Source organism: Prionailurus viverrinus, chromosome D2 (assembly GCF_022837055.1).
Source record: "Prionailurus viverrinus isolate Anna chromosome D2, UM_Priviv_1.0, whole genome shotgun sequence".
Taxonomy (NCBI): Eukaryota; Metazoa; Chordata; class Mammalia; order Carnivora; family Felidae; genus Prionailurus; species Prionailurus viverrinus.
This window is the reverse complement of record NC_062571.1, coordinates 40,706,608-40,733,037: the sequence shown is the minus strand read 5'-3', so window position 1 is coordinate 40,733,037 and position 26,430 is coordinate 40,706,608.

Sequence of the window (26,430 nt, the reverse complement as noted above, 5' to 3'; positions counted from 1 at the left end):
AAGGAGCTTCTTTCTCCATGGAGCTTGGGGTCCCACATGGTGGCACATAGAAGTGTTCTAGTTCACTAATCTGGAAGCTCTCCAAACCCCATCTTTTTGGGCTTTTATGGAGGCATGGGTTTTACATAGGCATGGCTGATTAAATCATTGGCCATTAGTGATGGAACAAATCTCCATGCTGGCTCCCCTCCTGGAGGTCAGGGTGTGAGAGTGAAAGTTCTAACCCTCTAATTACAAGGTTGATTCTCTGGGAAACCAGCCCCCATTCTCAGGTGCATTCCAAAAGTCACCTCATTAACATAAACAGAGCAAACAACACCCTTATTGCTCTAATCACTTTAAAAAATCTGAGGGTTTTACCTCTGTGCCCAAAGCAGGGATAAAGAACAAATACATATTTCTTACCATAAACACAAATGACAAAATATATTCCCAATGAATTTTTTTCATCGTATACATCATAACAAATCCACAGTTTGTGAATTACTGGTACTAATAACCAATGTGAGTTATTGGTACTAATAACCAATAATAATACTTCTTTTTTGTTGATGTATAATTTACATACATTAGAGTGTGCAAGTCCTAACTGAATCACCTGATTAACTTTCACATTTGTGTATACTGATGTAACCACCCAGAATCCCTGCTCTCCCTTCCCTTTCAATATTTTCCCCAGAGATAACTACTATTCCAGCCTCTCTCACTCTAGATTTGTCTATTTATGCACTAAATACAAATGGAATAATATGAAATATATCCTTTTATGCCTGGCATATTTCACTTAATATTATATCTGTAAGATTGTTCCGTGTTGTTCTCATACACAGTGAGTTCATTCCTTTTCACTGAATATAGCATGATTTATTTATAAAGATCGCTGGTAGTTATTTGCTGATGGTTTGGAAATGGGGTCTGAAAGAAAGATAGGAATCATTTTTCAGCCTGAGCTTCTAGAAGCCTTGGAATTACCATGGGGAAGCTGTAAAAGGAGCAATTCTAGGTCACTGGGGATGGGAAATAGTGTTGTTTGGGTCATATGGGACACACCTGTTAGACATCTGGTGGCAAGACTAAGGACACCATTGGATATGAAAATCTGAGGCTTTGTTTGAGAGAAATCTGAACTGAAGAAATGACTTAGGGAACCATCAGTATATATAGATCTTATTTAATACCTTGGGACTGGATAATATTGAAGAGAGAACAAAAATGGCTATCCAATAAAGTAAGCTGAGGGCTAAGCTCCAAGCAATGTTGAGAGCTCAGGAAAAAGGACAATCATGTAAAGGAAACAGAAAAGCTATGGCCAATGAGGGAGGAACAGACCAAGAGCTATCCTAGAAATAAAGTAGGAAAGCATTCCAAGGAGTGAACTGTGACAAAGCCTGCTGAGGGGCCAGTAATGACTGGGGCTGACTTGTGAAGAGCTGCTTCTTTGGAGGGCTAGAGAAAAAGCCTGATTGGATTCTTGTGGAAGCAACTCCTGGTTTCCACCCAAAAGCCATGCACCGTTCTTTTTTCAGGAACAAGAACTCTGGTTTTATTTGGGGTAAAATGCAGCCAGCTGTATTTTCTAATCTCCCTTTGATCCAGGTGTGACCATGGATGACAGGTAAGTTGAAGTGTGTGTGTGGGATTTCTGGGAGGCCAGCTGTAAAAGGAGTTGATGGAGCCAGGAGGCACCCTTGGCCCTTTAGCACTAGTCGAAATTTTCACTGTGATATTTTTTATGAAACAAACCCCAAAATATGTCAACGACCTACAACATACATTCGATTTCATGCTTCTGGATCAGTAGTGTGGCTGCTCTGAGCTGAGCTCACTGGACTTGGCTAAGTGAGGCTGCTCTCCAGACTTTGGATCAGGTTCAGAACAGCTTTCACTCCAGGCCGACAGAGAAATATGCTGTTCCCCTGGCAGGGGTGGGAGCTCTAAGAAGGCTTGTGGAAATTTGCCATACCACCTAATGCTTCCTAATGCTCAGAACCCACAAGGTCACTTCTACCCATTGGCCAAAAAATTTACATGATTGGGCCCAAAGTCAACGAAGAAGGTTATTATTCTCCACCAACTTTTTAAACCACGGCAGGGAAGAGGAGATAAGAAAAACTGTGTACAAACAGTAACATCTGCCACACCTTCCTTTGTGCATAACTTCTAAGTACTAAAACCCAAAGTGATGGCTAGAGCAGCAGCAGCCTTTGTGGGTCATGTGGCCTTGGAAGCACCAAGCATAGGTAGGTGGTAGAGTAGAAGATGTGTCACATCTGTCCAAGGAGTCACCATATCAACCATGACCAGACTAAATTGTTGCAGCAAATGCTTGGTGCCCAGGAAGAGAAAAGCCACATGCACTCAGGGAATCAGAAAAAACTGTTTATGGCGCACCCTCGCCAACCCAGTAAAGTAACCTCCAAAGGCTGAGCATCTGGCTGGTTCTACTGGTCTTTTTATACATATGTGCTTCCGGATGGGCGGGGTTAGTACAGTCAAGCTTCTGATTCAGGGCTACAGGTTGATACAAGGCAAGCAAGATTTGAAGAAGCCAAAAGTATGCAAGGGGATCTGGCCTCGGACATCTGGCTGCCCCTTTTTAATCTGTTTTACCAGCTTTCTTTCTCAAAATCTGACCTTTTTGTGGAAAAAAATAACCGCCATCTTTTAAATTTTCTTTTACATTATGTTTTCTGCTACATACACCCAAACCTAATACTAACCTAACACTAGTGGGTGTAAGTAAGAATAGCAGGTATATGGACAATACCTTCGAAGAAGTTTTCTGTACAGAACAGAGAGATGGAATAGTAACAGAACAGGCAAAAGAGTAAAGGGAGTTTTGTTTTTCATTTTAAGCTGGAAAGAAATACAGCATGTTATGTGATGATGACAAAACCTAATAAAGAAAAAAAAAATATTGATACAAGAGAGGGAAAATTATTAAAGTACTTACTATCCTTGAATAAGCAAGAGAAGGGATCGAGTGCTGACCTTGACAGAGGTGCATTTGTTGTGACTTAATCACAGAGCAATTTATACCCATTAGATGACCTACACTATTTACAGTCCACGAATGTTTCCTGAGTTTTCCAGGCAGCTCCATATATTAAAAATGTTTTTTACTCATGTTTTTAATTTGGAGTACATAAGAACCGAACCTTTCACAGACAGAGCCCTCCTCCTCCCCACATTGTTTTTCATTTTGATTTGGGACAGGAAGTAGAGGGGGAGTTTGTACTGCTTGGGATTATACGAAGGATTGAAAAATGGCCCAAACACCTAAATTAAAAGAAAAAACTCATTAAGTAGCATAACTCATCTTGCAAATAAAAATGTAAGAACGTAAGACAGAAAGCTGATAAAGCAAGTACAGAAAAATCCTATTTTTTCTAAGTCCCCTGTTAAAATGGAATTTTTAAACCCACAGATGTTTAGAGGAGGTAAAAATATACTTCCTTGTTTGATGGAACCGCTACAACTCCAAATATATAAATCCACCCACGGCATTAATTAAAGTTTAAATTTTTTCTCTCTCTCTGATGTGAGTAGCATAGTGTTTTTACCTGAGTAAGACATTGCTTTTCTTCCCTGTTCTGCCAGATAAAGGGCAGGACTCTTGGAAATGCATATTTTTTCCAGAGGTGGGTAGCAGGTAGCATGGGGAGAAAGAGCTAGAGTTCCATTTGGGATCTATTCGCTTTGTGATGCCTACTGGACATTCACATCCCAATGGAGATGTTAAGTAAGAAGCTGGACATCCAAGTCTGGGGTCCAGGAAAAAGGTTTGAGCTAGAGATATAATGTGGGGAGTCATCAGCATTTAGTATATTTAGAGGCATATTTAGAGGCATATCTGGGGATTTCATTTTTATAGAAGAAGAAGAAGAAGAAGAAGAAGAAGAAGAAGAAGAAGAAGAAGAAAAACAGATCCTTCAACTGAGCCCCCAGGGACAGCACTCAGAGTTTAGGGAAAAGAGAATCAGCAAAAGAGACTGAGAAGGAGCAGCTGGTGAAGTGGGAGGAAAACAGGAAAAGTAGAATTCTGGAGACCAAGAGAGGGAAGTATCTAAGAGGAGATCTGTCTATGTTAACTAACAGGGTGGAAATGGAGAAGTGACATTGGGTGGTGCAAATGCCATTGGAGGTCATAAATAGTGTAGGTCGTCTAATGATAAGAGTATTTAGAGTGAAGGATCGGAAGGTTGACAACCTGTTTGGAGTGGTTTCAAGAAGGAACTGAAGAAAAAATAGACGACAAGGGCAGACCACTCTTTCTGGAGCTTTGCTACACATAGAAAGAGAAAGAAATCAGATGAGGAGGTCAAGAAAGTTTGCTTGCTTGCACGTTTGTAGCTGGAAAGAAATAACAGCATGTTGCTCCACTTATGGGAATGACCCAGAAGAGAAGGGTAAGCTAAAGATGTAGGAAAGAGGTGGGGAATTTACTGGAGGAACATAAGTGAGAAAAGATGGGACCTGTGCATGGGAAGAAAGTTTGGCTGTAGCTGGGAACATAGACAGTTCATCCAAAGTGACACAAAAAAGTTAGACTGGAAAGACTCCCCCACGCAAGTAAGCTGTCAGGTAAGGATAGCAGGAGTCTGTGGAAGCTCTTTCAGATGCATTCACTTTTCTTAGTATTGCAGCAAAGGCGGGGGGGATGGGAAGAAAATGCTGGAGGTTTCAGGAGAAGGGGAAAGTTAGAAATAGCCATCCAGGAGAGCAGAAAAGAAATAAATCTGGAAAATATGATGTAATCACCTGGCAGCTTTAAAGATCCACTTGAAGTCATTGCCCATCAGGGTAAAGAAAGAGCAGTCAGCAACATTTTATGTTTTACCACAGCTATTTTCTGTCGTGGATCCAGGTCTGGGAGGGGGTTCATCCGTGGTTGCACCAAGCAGCATGACAAACAGAAAGAGGTCAAAAGAGCTGAGGATGTGTGCAAAGAAATGACCAAAATGACTGACCAGAGAATTGAAGCTTAGGTCACAAGGGGGAGGAAGACAAGAAAGGGGTGATGGCGAAGAGAAAGATGGCAACATCTGTGGATTGAAGGACCACATGGAGACTAAAGTTATGGAAGTCAGGTATTGAAAGGGATGAGCAAGAAAGATGGTGGGAGAGTTACAGAACACTTAAAATTGACATTTTGGAGGAGACACAGTTTCATGGCAAGATCAAGGTTTACCACGAAAGAAAAGAACTCAAGTAGGGAAAAAGACAAGATTACTAAAGGAGAGGTCACAAAACGACCAAGCCAGGGATTTGGAAGGATCATCCACATGTATATGTAAATCACTAAGAATTAAAATAGCAGAACATTGGTGAGAATGGCAGTGGACAAGAAGTCAACACCTTTGCTGAAGATCACTGGTCAGCTGCAGATGGCTGCAGTGGGCATGCGCACTTATCGGCTAATCTCACATTCAGTCTAACGACAAGAAATGCAAAGCTCAGGGTTTTCAGGAAGGAAGTGAGGAGGAATGGAAACATGCAACGAGGAGCAGAAGTACCCCTGCACACCTACAAGGATGTGATGACTGGGAGAGAAAAGAAACATCCTCGGTAGGGCTGCAGGGGAAGCCGGGTCCTGAGGCTGAGGCGAGGTTTCAGTTTTAACACTTTGATCATTGTATTAGGAATGGATTGAAGAGGGACAAGGGGTAGAAGTAGAATGACAAGCTGGGAGGTGACTGCAAAAATGTAGGCAAAAGATGATGGAGGCTTATCCCAGGAAGATAGTGTTAAAGAAATTGACTGTGAAGACTTTAAAATAGACCTTATTTCATGGAGCACTTGGGTGGCTCAGTTCCTTGAGCATCCGACTTCAGCTCGGGTCATGAGCTCACAGTTCATGGGTTCATGCCCCGCATCAGGCTCTGTGCTGACGGCTCAGAGCCTGGAGCCTACTTTAGATTCTGTGTCTCCCTCTCTCTCTTCCCCTCCCCTGCTCGCACTCTCTTTCTCTCTCTCTCTCTCTCTCAAAAATAAATAAAATAAAATAAAATAAAATAAAATAAAATAAAATAAAATAAAATAGACTATATGTCACTGCACCATTGGTTTCAAGATGCTCCACTATTCTATGTACCAGTAAGAAGGAAAACAGTACAGCCATGTTTTTACCATTTCGATGGTAAGATGTATTCAAATTTGCAGGTGTTCAAATATTACAATGTGCATCTGAGAATGGATGTAATATACTATATTGGTTGAATATACTACCGTACTGAGAAAGGAACTCTTTTCCCAAAAAGTTGACAATTAAACAAATGGAGTGTTGAGCATCTTAGAGGGTTTGCTAGAGAAATCCTCCGACAGCTGCTGCAGGAAAAGTGAGACTGTGCTCCCGTTAGCTGACCTTCACTTGACACATTTTGCCACCTATTTACTAATTGGCACCTGTCAAATAGCTCTACAGTGCTTGGTATGTCTAATTAATAGCCACAGATCAATTTACTCATCATTTGCATCTTCATATACTCCTTGTTATTTCCAGCTAATGGCTCGTGTCTGATCATCGTGGGAAAGTGGCTCAGAGCGGTCCAAGCTGCACATTTATCCTTGTCACTGTATCCATGTTACATCATGGCCACGGGAAGCAAAACTGCAAAACAGCAGTCTGTGCTGAGTTAGAAGTCTTAGGTTTGTAAGCCTCTTTTCTCCCATGTTACATCCAACTGGCATATCTTCCTCGGTGGTGTATAATCCTGAATGCACATTAGAAACACTTCAGGGTGCTTTTTAAAAATACTTATTCCTGGACCCCATCCCAGACCAACCAGAACGGAATCACTGGAGTTGAGCTCCAGGCTTCTGTGTTTTTGAAAACCCTCCAGGAGATTCAAATATCTAACCACCACTGAGGGCCAGGGGAACTTTGTAGTTTCCTCTTTAATAAGTAATACATTTTGATGAGCTCGGATCAATTTGTATACAAAATACAGCTTTAACAGTATAAGCCATGCAATAGAATATAGCAGGATCAGAAATAAACGTGGAAGGAAGTGGAAAGTGACTCACCATATGTCACTAATGAAAAATAAAACTGTGTGGAGTATTATCTTAATTAGAATAAGTTTTACCTATGTGTTTTTGTGTATATACATGCCTGATTAATACCCACGGATCAATTTACCTATCATTTTCTTCTCCATAATATTTCTTGTTATTTCCAGCTAATGGTTCACGCTTCATCACTATAGAAAGATGATTCTGAATCTTCGTCGATGCAAATTTAACCCCATCACTGATGAATATGACATCTACACACTTGCCCATGTACACACATGTACATATGTTATCTATACACACATATGTCATTCATATGCATATACTTATAATGATAAAATATAGAGAAAATATCTACAACTTTAAATGCTCCAGATTACAGGAGATTTTAATTTCCTTATTTCTTCTGATTTCATTTTCTACAATGTAACTGATATCACTATAAAATAAAAATTCATGCAGAAACAGTAGCATATCTATTCACTGAAGAGAATTTGGAAAATTCAGGAAAGCATGAATAAGGATATTAAAATGGTTTAGATTCCACCAGCCAGAAATAACCACTTCGGACATTTTGGTTCATTCCTTTCAAATTTTTTTTCTTTATATGACAGTATATGTATCTATGTGTGTGTAGACAAAATTCAGTGTGTATACACTGAAAAATTTTTTTCAACGTTTCAGCCCTTTCTTCTCTTAACATGAGCTTTGTTTAACATGGCATTAAAAACTCTTACAAAACATACATTTTTAATGAATTACATAGCATTATATTGTGCACATGCATCATAATTGATTTGACCAAACTGTCAACTGGGTTAGCTTTTAGGTTGTTCCCAATATGTTGCCTAAATATAACACTGTAGAGAAAAATCTCTGAACCTAGTTTTGGAGTGTATTTTGCTAGAAATGACCTTCCCCAGGTCAAACATGTACATTATTTAAAGGAGTTTGAATGCCTGCCTTTTTGAGATACTTCAGACCTTTCACACCAACCAAGAAGAAGATGATGGCAGTTTCATTGCATTCCTAATATTGGATAATATATTTCTACATACTTGTGTAACTTGTATTCATTTTAAATAAGTAAAACAAATACCAAGAAATTTTTGGATAACAAAGCACAAGGCAAAACCCAAAGGTCACCTAAAATCTTTTCAGTTTTTTTCACTGGAAACTCAAGTGTCAGCCTTCTGGGTCTTTCTCTGTGTCGAAAGAAAAGTATTATATGGATATTAAGTTTCCTGAGAGTGATATTTGTATTATGGTGATCAGGGTAAATGCCCTTAGTCTTAGGAGATAAAGGCTGGAGAATTTAAAAAAAAATTTTTTTTAACGTTTATTTTTGAGACAGAGAGAGACAGAGCATGAACACGGGAGGGGCAGAGAGAGAGGGAGACACAGAATCTGAAACAGGCTCCAGGCTCTGAGCAGTCAGCACAGAGCCCGACGCGGGGCTCGAACTCACGGACCGCGAGATCATGACCTGAGCTGAAGTCAGGCACTTAGCTGACTGAGCCACCCAGGCACCCTGACATGCTGGAGAATTTAACAGTGAAAAGTCATTACTAACTCTCAACTAGCTCTCTAATCATTCACAAATAAATATTCGCACACACACTCACTCACTCACGTTTATAAAAAGAGAAATAAAGCAAAAGTGACAAAGTGTTGACAACTCATAAATCCAAGTGAAAGTTATACAGATGTTCATTGTACAATTCTTGCAACTTCTGAGGGCTTGACATTTTTCCAAATGAAAAGTTAAGGATAACACCAGTCTCCTTCTCTAGGCAGCCCTTCATCTCCCTACCTTCCTTCTACCCCTCCTATTTAGAATTAGTTCTCTGAATTTAACAGAAGACCATAGGGGGAGGGAAGGGGAAAAAACAGTTTCAAACAGAGTGGGAGGCAAACCATAAGAGACTCTCAAATACAGAGAACAAACTGAGGGTTGATGGGGGGTTGGGGGGGAGAAGGGGAAATGGGTGATGGGCATTAAGGAGGGCACTTGTTGGGATGAGTACTGGGTGTTGTATGTAAGTGATGAAACATGGGAATTTACTCCCAAAGCCAAGAGCACATTGTATATATACTCTGTATGTTAACTAACTTGACAGTAAATTATATTAAGAAAGAAAGAAAGAAAGAAAGAAAGAAAGAAAGAAAGAAAGAAAGTTCTCTAAAGTTCCCCTTCCTTCTCTCCATGAGCAATGCTGGGCTCCCAAAGGCCAAGAAACTCCCATTTCTTTTCTATGTTGCTGGGGTTAGTTGCTGGGCTTATTTTAAGACTGAAACCTTTCAGTAGACCATATGGTGAGGTGCCTGAACCCATCAGCCAGTAGATCTCTGAACTTAGAATATGAGTAAATAGCAACCTTTGTCCCTGGGTTTAGGCATTAGCTACAAATCCTGGGCAATCCCAATGAACGTGCTTTTTTTCTCTTAATCTTTCGTGGCTTCCAATTGCCCTTAATATGAAAGACTAAAATCCTTAATGTGACCTCTCACACTCTTCTGACACCTCCAGACACGTTTTACAGAAGCATCACGTGCCCCTGGGTATTCTTCCTATGCAAAACTTCATGTGTAAAACTTCCAATCTTTCTTCAACTAGTTAAACCTAACAATCCTTCAGATGTCATCTCAAGCGTCCTTCTCTGAAGAAAGCTCTTCCTGGGCCAACCAGAGAGATCAGTCTCCCCCACTATATACCTCTTGGAGCATCCAGGCAGAGATAAGCCAAAGTGTGATGATCAGAGTTTGCAGAGAGCATGGCTCCTTCCAGAAACTGAAAACCACCTAGTATCACTAAAACAAAGTAATTGAGAAGTTGAATGGTGCTGGCTGAGGCTGGACAGTGGATTTTAAGTAGTACTACAACATAGTCAATTTTTTTTTAAATCACTGTAGCTTCAGGAAGGTGAGGAACAGAAGGAAGAAAAGAATATATGCAAGAAGATTAATGCAGAAGTAAAAATGTCCTAGACTAGGGGCGCCTGGGTGGCGCAGTCGGTTAAGCGTCCGACTTCAGCCAGGTCACGATCTCGCGGTCCATGAGTTCGAGCCCCGCGTCGGGCTCTGGGCTGATGGCTTGGAGCCTGGAGCCTGTTTCAGATTCTGTGTCTCCCTCTCTCTCTGCCCCTCCCCCGTTCATGCTCTGTCTCTCTCTGTCCCAAAAATAAATAAACGTTGAAAAAAAATTAAAAAAATAAAATAAAATAAAATTGTTTAAAAAAAAAAAAATGTCCTAGACTAGACCAGTAGTGGTGAAGGCAAAGAAAAATGAACAAATTCAAAGGATATTTCATGACTTCTAACTAAAGACAGCAGGCCCTGGATGCCTGAGTGGCTCAGTTGGTTGAGCATCTGACTTCAGCCCAGGTCATGATCTCATGGTTTGTGGGTTCGAGCCCCATGTCGGGCTCTGTGCTAACAGCTCAGAGCCTGAAGCCTGCTTTAGATTCTGTGTCTCCCTCTCTTTCTGTGCCATTCCCCTGACTGCACTCTGTCTCTCTCACTCTCTCAAAAATAAGTAAACATTGAAAAAAAAGAGAGAGAGAGAGAGCAGGCCCAATGCACCCCGCCCACCTAACATGCCCACCAGCACCAAACTTGTCATAAAATTGGTGGTATTTGATAAAGCCTTAAAGATGGGAGGGACTCTCAACAGAGCAGAGAGTTTATAGAAGTTCTGGAAGGCAGAAAGTGAGTAAGGTGTGTTTTATCTCTTTACCTTACTGCCATATCTTTCCAAGTTAGGCCAGCAAAAGCAAAATTGCCCTTGGTTTCAAGAAATATTGAGGTATCTCAGCATGACTCCAACGGATTACAAATGGGTAAATTCTCACAGTAAAGTTCAGCCATGTACTTTAACTTCTATATCACTCAACCCCCTGCCCTCTTCTGAGGAGGTGGTGGTCCCAGGACCTTTGCATATACTACTTTTTTTTTGCCTGAATGCTCAACACCCACCCATCCCCGACTCTGTGACCAACTAATTCAAATTCATCACTCCTGCCTCAGCTACAACATCATTTCTTCAGAGAATCCTCCTTTACCTCCCTCTTGTGAATTAAGTTACTGTTAGAACCCCTATTCACAAGTTTCACTTCTCCTTCAGAGACCCAGCACAATCGGTAATTATGTCTTTGCTTGTGTATTTATTCCATGTCTATCCTATTTCAGATTATAGACTGCAAGAGAATAAGGAATGTGTCTATTGTATTAACTGCTATATCCCTTGTGTCTTGGAAAGCTGGAATGCTCGGTAAATATTTGTTGAATAAGTGAAGGATTGTAGGCTAGAAAGCAATAACTATTAGCCCAAGGTGCCATTTGCAGGAGCTGTACTTTGCACAACAAAGAGCTTTAAATGCCTTCCAGGTAGAATCCCTTTTGGCAGAGGGAAAGGGGGAAAAATTTCCTTCCCAGTCTCCCCCAAAGACGGTATGAACTGATGCAGTCAGCAGGATCTAGACCTTCTTCTGACTAGGGAAAGGTTACTCTTTTCTGCATTAAAAGTTCAAATGGGCAATGAAAAGCAAGAAATGTATGCAGTCAAGCTAGGCCTTAAGCCAAGAGCAAAATGACCCAGTAGAGTTTGGGAGGTTGGAGAGCTACATGTGTTACTGAACAATACTGTATGTCCTAAGGGTCCTCTGCATAACTGTCTTGAGAACTTGAGCAAGAAGTTCTGCAAAGCAGATGGCAGTGAGATTTGTGAGTTATAGTCCTACTGTTAAATCATGTAACTACAGCTAATATCTAAGATAATTTGGCAAAGTGAGGTGAGTTAATGATAAGAGATTTAATTTTTTTTTTAACGTTTATTTATTTTTGAGACAGAGAGAGACAGAGCATGAACAGGGGAGGGGCAAAGAGAGAGGGAGACACAGAATCGGAAGCAGGCTCCAGGCTCTGAGCCATCAGCCCAGAGCCCGACGTGGGTGGGGCTCGAACTCATGGACCGCGAGATCGTGACCTGAGCTGAAGTCGGATGCTTAACCGACTGAGCCACCCAGGCGCCCCGATAAGAGATTTAAATATGAGAAACTAACTTAGGTAACCATAACTTATTTCCAAGGCCAGTATCCTTAAGAGGAGCATTATATCTGGACATCAGCACCCATGAAAAGTTAAGAGATTCAGCAAAAAGTTCAGCAAATGAACTTGGGGAAGAAAAGCAAGACTTTTTATTGGTGCCATGCACTGGTAGATGGAAACATTTTTGCTAACTGAACTTTTCCTTCATTATTTCTCAGCCATAAATGACATCATGAGGAATACAAGGCCATGAATTTGCTACAGGTTATCTGTTATTAACATGCAATTTCCTCATGACAGCTGAGGCTGAGTCTGTGAGAAAATCCCAAGCGAGATAAAATTGGGATTGCAGAAGCAAAGAGGAATGAAGAGGAATGGAAAGGCATCCAAAGGGAGAAAGAAGTAGAAGTAAACAAATAGAAATGGAATAAGATGGGTTACTCAAGGGGCACCTGGATGGCTCAGTCAGTTAAGCAGTTAAGCGTCTGACTTTGATTTTGGCTCAGGTCATGATCCCAGGGTCATGGGATAGAGCTTCTCATTGGGTGTGGAGCCTGCTTAAGATTCTCTGGCTTTCTCCCTCTGCCCCTCTCTCCAGCTCTTGCTCTCTCTCTCTCTCTCTCTCTAAAAAAAAAAAAAAAAAAAAAAAAAAAAAAAAAATATATATATATATATATATATATATATATGTGGATTACTCAAAATTCTAGGGAAGATTGTGAAATCATTATGAATTTCTAAACTCTGGCAATACACGAACTCTTGAAGAGAAGACATCTGGTTAGGCTGAGGATTTTTCTTCCTCGGTATGAGAATTTTCATTTCTCAATTACCTCGGTGGGAGACTTCTTGTAATTGAGTCTTAAGTTCACAAATGGTAGATTCTGAGAAACTGTCACAAATTGACCAACGCTGACAAAACTGAACATCTCTAGCCTTTCTTTCTCTCTACTCCATTTTCCCTGCCTCTTTCATCCTCCCCTGACACTAAATCTCTGGCGACATTGGAAACAAAACGTGAATCTGGGTTTCAAGACATACTGAGCTCTGGAAGTGCCACTTGTCCTTGGTGAACGTGACTTACAAACTGTTGTAGCCTTGAGTACTCAGGTTTTGTCTGAGGATTTTTTGGTGGGGTTTTTTAATTTTATTATTTTATGGTCACTGATATGTTTTCAGCACTAAATATCATACTTTTTAACTGATGGTACTGTATTTGTTTATCCCTTATGCCTCTTCAGACGTGTAGAAGAAGACTGTGAAAGACTTAGGATTTAAGTAATCTGGCTTCGGGGATGCTAAGGGAACACGGAGTGAAAGATGTCCCAGAATACAGCCCCTGAAGAGACCTATCCACCTACCAAGTCCCCATTGAAATCTGGCTGAGACTGAGGAGAGAAAGAAGTCAAGAGTGAAATATTTCACTACACATTTGGTAGGGAACTCTATGAGTTCCTCTGAGGGACCGCATGGGTAAAGGGGTAAAGGGGAAAGGGGTCTTTGTACTGTTTAATTTTATAGGGTAGGATCCTATGTGGAGCATTTTATGTTTGTAGCAAGGTGATCACTATGTTGTACTGTCCCTGGGACATGATAGAAGTCTGCTGGCTTATTTTGGATGACATAGCTGAGAGTTCTTTAAAATTCAGTAATAGAATAGGGCATAGTTTCTTGGCTTAGTATACAAAGTGGCACTGAAATAAAATTAATTTAACCATTTTTTGGTCATATTTCAGAAGCACTTGATAGCAACCTCCAAGAAAAGCCCTTGAAAGCTTGCATGCCCCACAGCATTGGTCTCAAATGGATAGAGAAAAAGTAACAAGGTTTGCATGTACTGTAATGAAAGCCCACACTGGAAACTTCTGACATTCTCCCAGTCCCTTTCTTTGAAAGGAATTCACCACTGGTTTACATCAGCTTTAGTTGTTGAATCTACTCGGTTAATATGGGTTGAATGTCTACGGAACCTAGCTACACAACCAAGCACCTGCCAAGAATTCTGACTCTTGGTGGAAATCTTCACCTGCACTCCATAATCTGTTCCACCCAAGGGAGAACTGGTGATATGGGCCAGGGAAAAATGCATTCCCTTTACTTCTGCTCTTGAAATTTCATGGAGGGTTTTGGGTCTCATTGTGTTAGAAAGGAGGAGCGTCATTAAAAGAGAGCCATGGCAGCATAGAGGGAGAGGCAAGAGGAAGGGGTCAAAATCATCACTCACCTCTTAATGAAGAGCATATCGTGTGAACGTGTGTGTATGTATATTCTCCTTTTAAGTCCTATAATATGATATAATTTCTTTAGTTAGGCAACATATTTTCTTTCTAGTGGATGATGATTGCAAAAGAGGGGGATTAAAGTTTCTGTATCCGCTAGGGTTTGGGGAAGCAGAACCACTCTATGTGATAGCGAATAAGGATTTAGTAAGGGAATCTTACTTTATACAACTTTGGGTGAGGCTGGGAGTGTAGGGGTCTAGGAGGAGACAGCGGTAGATCAGAAAGAAGTCAGTAACTGAGGACCATGAAAAGAAGTTTGTGGAGAAGTCTGTGGAAGGCTGTTGCCTCTGGATCTGGTGGTGAGCACATCTAAATAGGTCTAAATAGGTCAGCAGGGCCAGCAGTTGGGAAGAAAAAGTGGAAAAGAAACAGCAAATAGAAAAGACAATGAAACTCATAAGGACAATCTGCAACCTGTGAAGACAGAGTGGAACTTGCATCTGTCTTTCTCTGCCTCCATCCTCAGTGGTGGGAAGGACCTGCAGGAGGGAACCCTTTTGATCACACAGCTGTGCAGAAGTCTTGCACAGAGAAGCTCTGGTTAGACCTGGAGGTGCTGCAAGCCAGGCTATTGCCAAAGGCCAACACTGGGAGCAGGCTAGCAAATGACTTCTGCGAGGGGCAGTGGTACTAGGAGCCCTACCTACCAAGCATAAGAACTACTTCCCTTTCCACTTGGAAGTCTCACACAAATTGCTATTGTGGCCAGCCCACCCTAACCTGGAACCGTAGAGGGAAGGGAGTTCTGGGAAATGTACTTCCACCTTCGTAATTGATACAGCTCAAACCTCCACAATTTTCCATTAATACTAGACAATTATGCCCTTTCATTCCTAATCTCCACCTCAGCATTATATGCTTTCTCCAAAACATAAATCGACTTTATTAACTACCTATTATCTGTACTGAATACATTCCAATTCTTTTTAAAATTTATTTAATGAGATACCTTCCATCAGTATGCCTATCTTTGCAGTCTTGTTTGACAGTAAGGTTATGAGGTAACCGAGTGCTGATAGCTTTCCCTTGTCAAATGTGGACATCTCCGTAATGCACATTTCTCGTTCCTTGGGTCTTGGCCGAGCACATTGATGTCTCAGTTCAACTCTGCTTCTAAACTCTGGCTATAGGCATATTTCTGGGCATCATTACTGCTATTTTTCCATTAACACTTCATAATTTTCAAAAAAATTGAAAATAGTTTCATCCATCCATGTAAAGCAAACTCATTGACCATCTCTTTGGAAGAGCTGTACTTGCATGTTCAATACATTCCAGTAGATACCCATCTGTCTAATTAAGAAATTATTAAGAATGAATAATAGACTATTGAATATAGAAAAATTTTCCCCTTAAGATAAAAGCTGTTTGCACAGTATGACTTGGCTGGGGGAGAGGTAGAATTGGGACATCTTAGTATTACAGTCTCCTTCATGGCTTTTCAAACTTAAAATTATGCAGAGTTTCTGGTCTACTTTTTTTTTCCAGAAGAGACTATTTCAATAAGTAAAAAGCAACGTAGTAACAAGTGAATTGTTCACATTCACCAGATCAACCTATTTGAACATTCTTTTGTGTTTACCTACCCATTACTACAGCATATAAGAAATTGTCAGATATTCCAAACTACATTTCTAAAATTACACAGAGCACTTGTTCTGCATTTGTTTCCTTCCAGTATTTTTTAGCATGACTCAAAATCATATGCTTCTGGCTAACATTTTTCTAGTTAATGTCATTGAAGATTTCTTTGTAAATGGTGTCTTAGAGCCTACCCATGTTTTATCTCTGGCCTTCCACCTCCAGGATTAAATCTCAGGAACTAACCTTTCTTTGTAGAATCAGTAATGTGGTATCTGGCAAAACACTCAAGATAACAAGTAGATCAATTATTTCCTAAACAGTAAACAGGAAATCATATTTTGAGAAAAAGAGAGCTCAGTGCAATTAAATTGCAAGCCTTCTATATGCTCCTAGACCACATACCAGGCTTTTCTTCCATCTTCCTCAACTATTCACAATCTCACATGCTGTTCAAAGTTAATAAATATTCATCGATGATTGATGACACAGAGCAAACGCTACTCAGTCTAATACCCTCAGATATTTACCAAGCGGCCAACATCAGTGAAATTTTCATCTCATTGCTCAACTGGGTTCCCTGCCTCCGGGCTCTCCCTGCTGCAATCTGCCCTGTGTTTTAACACTAAATTAATCTTTCTGAAGCCCTACTTTTATCATTTCACTCTCTCGTTAAAAAACATGCAATGTATACTTTGCCAGCTGGACTATGTCCAAATTCCCCAACATCACTGATAAAATCTTTCATTTTCTGGCCCCATCTCTTGCCAGCCACCTTTCCATCAACCTCTCCTACTCACTTAACTCTACACACTAGCCATACTCAAAACCAGTCAAATCCTGAAATGTGCCAAATGGGTAATGCATACTCATTCCCTTTTCCAGCTATTTGTTGTTTTAAACAGTCCCCCACCCAGCACCATCCATGATTCCCTGTGCCTAGATAATTTCTGTTACCTGCAAATTTCAGTTGTCATATTCCTTATTCCTCAGGAAAGCATTCTTGGACCTACTACCTTGGTTGGGGTTTCTCTGCTTTGCGCTTCCTAGCGCCTTGTAGTTCCCTATCTGAAGTTGGCTGAATGATGACCCCTCAAAGATATCGAGCTCTAATCTCTAGAACCTGTAAATCGTACCTTATAACAAAAAGGATTTTCAGATGTAATTAAATTGAGGATCTTGAGATGGGGAGATTATCCTGGATTATCAAGGTGGGCCCTAAATGTCATCACAAGGGTCCTTACGAGAGGAAAGCAGAAGGGATTTCGTAGAGATAGAAGGGGCAAACACACACAGAAGAGAAGGGGGGATGAAAATGGAAGCTGGGAAAGGGAAGAAGGGAGTCTCCACTAGAGCTTCTGGAGGGAATGCAGCCTACCACACCTTGATTGCAGCCCAGTGATGCTGATTTTAGACTTTTGGCCTGAAGGACAGTAAGAGAACAAATTTCTATTGTTTTAAGCCACCAAATTTGTGGCAATTTGTTGCAGCAGCCTCAGGAAACTAATACACTCTCACAGTTCTATCAATCAGGGGCCTGTCATACAGCAGATGGCACAGTCAGGTTGGCTAATGAGAAGAGTTAAATAAAGGGAGGGTATAGTAGCCCAGGGCTAATGATAATAATTTGCCTTTACCCACTTCTGAGAGGAGAGAAGAAGGAAACAGCTGCCAGACCTCAAAGAAGAGCTGGATGAAGAGAGCTCCCCAATAGGAGTCATGGCCTTTAGTACGGGTACAAGGCCAATGCAAAGTGACCCCGCAGGGAGGAAGTCAGGAGAATAAATATCCCAACCTCACTCTCTTCCCTCCTGATCTCCCTCCTTTTGAGTGAACCCAGAAGCTAGGGACAAGGGTGTCTTTTCACACATTCCAGGAAAGTCAGAGCCCGAAGCAAAGCACAGGGGGTGCTGGAAGTGGAATGGTAGGGAGTTGGGTGGCATCCAGCACAATATCCAACTCAGGTAACTAACTACCTGGTTCCCTCACGCTGCTTTATACACCATGAGCACAACTACCCCATCTGTCCCAGCATGGCGTCGGGCATATACTGAAGACTTTATAAAAGACATATTGAATAAAATGAATTAGTAAAACAGCTCATAGAAAAAGTAGAGACCCTTCACAATTGGGGTCTAGTCTCCCATTTCCAGTCTCATTTTCTATTACTTGCCTTCATGAACCCTTTGCTGGAGACCAGTATGAACCACAGAATAGGACCCAAGCTATATGCCCCCTTACCCACCTCCACACCTTTGCTCATGCCATTTCCTCTTCCTAAGCCACCATCCCCATCCGCACATCTACTGAACTTCGGTCATTCTTCGAAGGCCGTCTTATAGCCTGTCTCCTCCATGATGTCTGTCTGGATCACCTCATCAAAAATGGTCCCTCCCTTGTTGGCATTCTTTCAGCTCTTGTTTGTAGTTCCCTGTAAGCAAGTAATATTTTATCGTTGTGTTCAGTTGATATGGATGTGCACTTCATAACTCAACTTGAAGATCCTAATTTCCTTGAGAACTGCCTCTCAGTCTCATAAAACAACATATCCTGAACAGGATTTGGCCAGTGACTTTTAAAAATAAGTGCATGAGAAACATTATTGAATAAATTAATTAACCATAAAGTTTTTGGGAATTAGCATATTTCATGGTCACTTAATCCTCATCTCCCTGTGTTTCTACTATCGAATGCTGAATGAATCGTCTTTGAATGTCACTCTTATCTCTTTCCATAACAGTAGCTTCTTTATTTAATAAAAGTCACAAGAGAAAAGAGTTTCAAATGAAGCTTAGGTTCTCCCTCTTGGCTTACATAGTTAGTAATTAATAATGGCACTGCATATTTTACCATGAAGCATCATTATGAAGAGTTTGCCCAAGGATGGTGGGAGGTAGAGGTAGGAGTAGTGACAGACCTTTAGGAATTTCTCTGGCATTTTTTAGGTCTGTCTTGAGGTATGAATTTACCAGTTTTTAGCATTCTTCAGAACTCAAAATAAGTTAAAACTGCATTTTCATATAATTGCTTATAAAAGGGGAAAAATAGAAAGAAAACAGCCATCAGAATTCAAAAGAGTGACATGTACACTAACCAAATGTGATGATGTTTTAATAAAAGTCATATTAGATGAACAAATAACATATGTGAGAAGGCTAAAATGACATATTCTGCTGCAAAGTTATATACCTTTAAGCATCCAAATAAACATTTAAAACAATCCTAACCCACAATTACCAGGAATATTTAGCAACGCTTATGAGAGTTTATGAAATTTACTGTCCCATTTCACTATAGTATCATCTAGAAAGGGAATACAGAGCTGAGTATATCTCCCTGGGGACCATTATAAAAGATGGTATGAATCCCTAACATATTGATTTTATTGCTGTCAAAAATAAACACATACTTTCATACGTAAAAGCTATGTAGTTCAGTAACTATATTTTGCAAATGACTGCAGCATCATAATGACACCCCAGAAAAACTCATATGTGAATGCCTTTTGAAATGTTTAAGCTCTTTAATATTTGAATTGCTTATAAATGTTTATCTGTGTTATGTTTTTCTTCCAAAACCTACCAAGCTTACATCGTTGTAATGCATAAGTCAATATTTGCATATGGATGCGAGTAAACACAGCTTTGCTGTAGATTCATTTAGATGCAATGGCAGAATAAATATATATTTTCTAAAGGAATAGATCCTCTTGGCTATTCACTTAGGGCTCAAAAGCAAATGAATGTTCAATGTTTCATAGCTATTTAAACCAGTGGGGACTTAATAGCTAAATTCCTAAAGAAGAATAAAAAGTATTTGAAAATGAAGAACCCTGGGCATTACTCAGAACTGAAGTAGCTTCCTATTCCTTGAGCATGGAAGTTCCACACATTCTGCACTGCAAGGCCTTGTGCAGGCACTATCACAGAATGGAGACCAATGGCCAGGGCATCTTCTGGGTCCTTAGGATACCTTGATGGGACAGAGTTGATACCGGATAGATTGGACTACGTTAACTCATCAAGCTGACGGCACAGAAGAGCATAAGGAGACACCTCAAACTCATATCAAGGATAATTTTTGCATCAGATTTATATAAATTGTATAACCTCCTTCTCCTATTCTACATTGATTGTGGAATAAATGCAACCTCTGTATGTTGTAAACTACCCCAGATTTCTAAAATGAAGGCTTCCATCATCCTTTTGAAGATTCAAAAGTGTTCATCATTTAAGTACCTAGACATTCTGAGTTACTATGCCCAGGAATGACACAGGAATGATGCAAGAGACTAACAGGCATGCACTGAAACAATTAACTTGACAAAGGGATGAGCCAAAGGAACACGTGTCTAAGACTCAAGCTCCGGCATCTTAAGACCAAAGTCAAACTCCCAACAGCAAAAATGTAGTCAGAGATTTCCAAGGTTTCCTGCTTGCCCCCATAAATTTCTCCATTTTGTGTTAATATTAGGCTTTAGGACAGGTTAGGAATAAATGCTGAATCATAAGTAAATTCCACACTCAGGAGCTCCTCCCATCTCTCCATTGGTCAGTGGAGAAATGCAATTGTAGGTGAGTGATCGGGCAATGCTTCATGAAGAAGGCAATGAAGTTGGGCCAGGGAATATGAGTAGTTTTGGGTTATGGACATGGGGAAAGGTTACATTCCAGAGAGAATTAATAACATAATAAAAAAGATGGTGGTGATGATAATGGTAATGATGATGTAGTTATTATATTTCAGTCAATAAACTCTGGTGCGAAATAATTATTTTCTTTATTTTCCATAAATCAACTTACTGACTCCAAGACCCTTTGCTAGGCTAATGGGAACTACATCCTTAATCACTCTTCAGCCCTCAATCCTCCTAGTCCAGTGTTGTTTCAAGGTTCTGAGATTTAAAACTTCCAAGGTATCAAGGAAGCCTCTTTCGGACCGCCTGGGTGACTCAGTTGGTTAAGCGTCCAACTTTGGCTCAGGTCATGAACTTGTGGTTCGTGAGTTCAAGCCCCACGTTGGGCTCTGTGCTGACAGCTCAGAACCTTGAACCTGTTTCAGATTCTGTGTCTCCCTCTCTCTCTGTTCCTCCTCCACTCTCATTCTATCTCTCTCAAAGATAAATAAATATTTAAAAATTTTTTTAATAAAATAAAATCAAAGGAAGCCTCTTTAATCATTGGTCATCTGCCCCCATTGACTTCTGCTTATATGCCTATTGTCTCAGTCCCTGTGGTGTCTTTGAGGTAGCCACTCTGCTATTAGCTTCTAAGCCTTAGACACAGGAATTCTAGTGAGGCTGGAATCAGCCTCTCTACTACAATATTCATACTTTCTATCAGATCCTACCATTTGTCAAGGCAGATATTGTCAAGGCAGTTTCCTGCTTCCAATTAAGAGCCAAAGACTCTATCTTGCCTGAGAATCTCTTTTAGTTTGCAGACAGTCCCTCCTTTTCACTGCATTTCTCTCAGAGGCTTTCCTGAGCTTTTTGAACACTGTTCCCTTCAATGGTCATAGTCTATTCAAAACATAATCCAGGAAGTCTTGAGTCCAAAAGACCTTGAGTCTGATAAGAAGAAGAGCGAAAGACAAAACATAATAAAACTTAATGTCTCAAGGAGTATCTGCCATCTTAACTAGTATTTTCTAAGTTTTTAACTACTCTACCAGATACCTTCTCCTAACAAATCCTTTTGACACTTGTGGGGAAGATACTCTTATCTCCATGTTACAAATTAAAGTGTTAAGTAACTTGCTTAAAGTCTCACAGCTAGTAAATGACAGAGCAAGGAACAACCTGACTTCAGAGCTTAACATGTCACCACTGTGATATGTCCAAGAATATGGACAAAGACAAAAAGGCAAGTAACCTAAAGAGATATGAACAGCAGAAAATGATTTTAATAACAAAATTGAAGTCAGATTGTAAAAACCCTTGAGGGTCTTTTTTTTGCCAGTAACATGATTATCTATGTGGAATATCTAAAAGAATTGACTAAAGCATCCTCATGGAATTAGTAAGCAATTATAGCAAGGTTGCAGGATACAAAGTTAATATATAAAAGTCAATTGCTTTCCTATATACCAGCAATGAACAAGCGGAAACTGAAATTAAAAACATGATACCATTTACATTAACATCCCCCAAAATGAAGTTGTTTAGGTATAAATCTAACAACATATGTATAAGATATATATATATAAAGAAACAATAAAACTCTGTTCAGAGAAATTGAAGAACTAAATAAGAGGATATATTCCATGTTCATAAATAGGAAGACTCAATATTGTCAAGATATGAGTCTCCCCAACTTGAGCTATAGATTTGATGCAATCCCAGTCAAAATTCCAGTATGTTATTTTGTAGATATCAACAAATTGATTCTAAAATGTGTAGGAAAAAACAAAGGACTCAGAATAGTTGATACAATATTGAAAGAGAATACAAAGTTAGAGAACTGACACTACCCAACTTCAAGACATATTATAAAGCTACAGTAATCTAAACAGCATGGTATTAGTGAAAAAATAGACAAATAGATCAATCAAAAGGTATAGACAGCCCAGAAATAGACATATATATATATGTCTATTTCTGGGCTGTCTATACCTTTTGATTTATATATATATATATATATATATATATATATATATATATATATATAGTCCATTGATCTTTGACAAAGGAACAAAGGCAATATAATGGAGCAAAGGTAGTCTTTTCAACAAATGGTACTGGAACAACTGGACATCCACAGGAAGAAAGAAAGAAAGAAAGAAAGAAAGAAAGAAAGAAAGAAAGAAAGAAAAGGAAGGAAGAAAAGGAAGGAAGGAAGAAAAGGAAGGAAGGAAGGAAGGGAGGCAGGGAGGGAGGAAGGGAAGAAAGAAAGAAAGAAAGAAAGAAAGAAAGAAAGAAAAGGAAGAAAAGGAAGGAAGGAAGGAAGGAAGGGAGGGAAGAAAGAAAGAAAGAAAGAAAGAAAGAAAGAAAGAAAGAAAGAAAGAAAAGGAAGGAAGAAAAGGAAGGAAGGAAGGAAGGGAGGAAAGAAAGAAAGAAAGAAAGAAAGAAAGAAAGAAAGAAAGAAAAGGAAGGAAGAAAAGGAAGGAAGGAAGGGAGGGAGGGAGGAAGGAAGGAAGGAAGGGAGGAAGGGAAGAAAGAAAGAAAGAAAGAAAGAAAGAAAGAAAGAAAGAAAGAAAAAACAATCTAGACATAGACTTTATGCCCTTCATAAAAATTAATTCAAAATGGATTATAGACCTAAAGGTAAAGTGCAAAACTATAAAATTCCTAGGATATAACATAGAAGAAAACCTAGATGACCTTGGGTATGGCAATAATTTTTTTTTAATTTTAGAGAGAGAACATGCTTAAACAGTGGAGAAGGGCAGAGGAAGAGAGAGAATCATTTTTTTTAAGTTTATTTATTTTTGAGAGACAGACAGAGAAAGAGCATGAGCAAGGGAAGGGCAGAGAGAAGGGGGGAGACACAGAATACGAAGCAGGCTCCAGGCTCTGTCAGCACAGATCCTGACACGGGGCTCAATCCCACAAATCATGAGATCATGACCTGAGCCAAAGTCAGATGCTTAACCAACCGAGCCATCCAGGTGCCCTAAGAGAGACAGACAATATTAAGCAGGCTCTAAGCTCAGCGTTGATCTCAATGAGGGCTCGATCCCACGATCCTGGGATCATGACCTGAGCTGAAATCAAGAGTTTGGACGCTTAACCAACTGAGCCACCCAAGTGTTCCTGGCAATGACTTTTTAGATACAACACCAAAGGTATGATCCATGAAAGCACTAATAAGCTAGACTTAATTAAAGTTAAAAACTTCTGTTTTGTGAAAGGGACTATCAGGAGAATGATAAGACAAGCCACAAGGCTGGGACAAAATATTTTCAAAAGACATATCTGATAAAGGACTGTTATCCAAAATATACAAAGAAGTTTAATATATATATATACATATATATATGTATACTCACACACACACACACATTTACATGTATACAGTTTTAAAAAGTTTCAATACTCAACAATAAGAAAACAACCAGATTTTGAAATAGGCCAAAAACCTTAAAAGACACCTTACCAAAGAAGATATATAGATAGAATAGACATATGAAAAGATGCTCCACATTATATGTCATTAGAGATATGCAAATTAAAACAATGACATACTACTACACACCTATTCAAATGACCAAAGTCTGAAACACTGACAGCATCAAATGCAGGTGAGGATGTGGAGCAGCATGAATTCTCACTCAATGCTACTAGGAAGGCAAAATGGTACAACCACTTTGGAAGGCAATTTGGCAGTTTCTTACATGGTTAAACATACTTTTACCAAATGATCCAGCAGTCACACTCCTTAGTATTTACCCAAAGCAGTTGAAAACGTATGTCCACACAAAAAACTGCACACAGATGGTTATAGAAACTTTATTCATGGTTGCCTAAGCTTGGAAGCAACCCAAGATGTCCTGCAGGAGGTGAATATATACACAAATTGTGGTACTCCAGACAATGGAATATTATTCAGTGCTAAAAGGAAATGAGGTATCAAACCATGAAAAAACACAGAAGAACCTTCAATACATATTACTAAATGAAAGGAGCCAATTTGAAGGCTATGCGCTGTAGGATTCCAACTACATGACATTCTGGAAAAAGGCAAGAATATGGACACAGTAAGAGATCAGTCGTTGCTGGGGGCTGGGAAAATTGAGAAATGAATAGGCTGAACACAGAGGATTTTTAGCATGGTGAAACTATTCTGTATAATATAATGGCAGACACATGTCATTATACATTGTCCAAACCCAGAATATGTACAACCCTGTATCAGAGATCTCCAGAGAAACATAACCAATAGGACATAAAGATATACAAAGGGAGATTTATTGTGGGAATCGGCTCACATGATTATGCAGGCTGAGAAGTCCCACAGTATGCCATCTTCAAGCTGCAGAAGCAGGAAGGCTGGTCATATAATTTAACCCAAATCCAAGTCCAAAGACCTGAGGACCAGAAGCTGCAATATCCAAAGGTAAGAGAAGATGGGTGTCCCACTCAAGAAGAGAAAAAGATAATTAGCCCTCATTTGCTTGTTATTCTCTTTGGGCCCTCAAAGGACTGGATGATGCCCATCCACACTGATGAGGGTAGATCTTTCCTCAGTCTACTGATTTGAATGTTAATCATTTCCAAAAACACCCTCACAGACACACCCAGAAATGTTTTACTAGCTATCTGGGAATCTATTAGCCCAATCAAGTTGACACATGAAATTAACCATCAGAAACATCAAGAGTGAATGCTAATGTCAACTATGGGCTTTGAGTGATAATGATGCATCAATGTAGGTTGATCAACTGCAACAAATGTACTGCTCTGGTGTAGAGTGGTTACAGTGGGTGGCTACGCATATGAGCCGGTAGAGGTATATAGGAATTCTTTGTACTTTCTGCTCAATTTGGCTGTGAACTTAAAACTGCTCAAAAAAAAAAAACCTATTTAAAAGGAAAAAAATTATAGAGAGCCCACTTATAGTCAGTATTTTATTCCTAAGCAGCAGTGATCCACAGAAGATTTCAATAAACAAAAGAATGATATAACTCTACCTCCAAAGGTTAATCTGGGGTAATGCACAAAAGCATGGGAGGGGAGAGAGGGGAAGGAAACAGAATCCCATGTGGTGTATAGAGAAGCTAGCAAGGGATTCGACAAGGCCATAGCCTCAGGAATGGAAGGAAGGGAAGAGAAATCAATGATGTCACAGTGATGGGACCCACATGGTTTGGCATTTAGCTAGATGCCACCATTTGTTAGATGCCATTTGTAGATGAGCAGAAGAGGGAAAGTAAAATGTAGCCAAAAGTCCTACGGGACTAAAAGAATAATGACACTATCAAAAGAAGTGTGGAACATGGAAGGAAATAGAAGAAAGAAGGGTGTAGGATAGCTCCAAAATAAAGTTAGCACACATCCCACAAAGGACCTCTAGAGTATAATTCTAAAGGGTTCATCTAAATCACATTCCCACAGTACGCAGATGAGTTTTGCAGATGTTTGGAACGACTGCCTAACAGGCTACTAATCTTCTCACTCGCCCTGTAGCTGGGATCCCTGGAAACAGCAAGTGATGCTCTACAGTAACCAGCTTCTCTGCCCTGGAGGGAGAAAATTGGTTAAATCAACCATATACAGCTCACCTAAGAAGCTGTGTTCAGGGAGACAGCTATGCTGTCAGAGAGAGGGATTTGGACCTTAAATCAAAGGACCTGGGTTTTGTGTGCCATTCTTGCCACTTAATGAACTTGAACCAGGAATAAGTTATTCTCCTTTCTTACCGTCAGTGTCTTCTTATTTAAAGTGTGAATAATACTATGTACCTCCTAGGATTGTAATGAGAATAAATGGGGTCATTCATGTGAAGGAGTTTTGTAAAGAGCTATGCAGAAGTGAAGGGTGTAAAAGTTCTTTCTACCCAACAGAGTG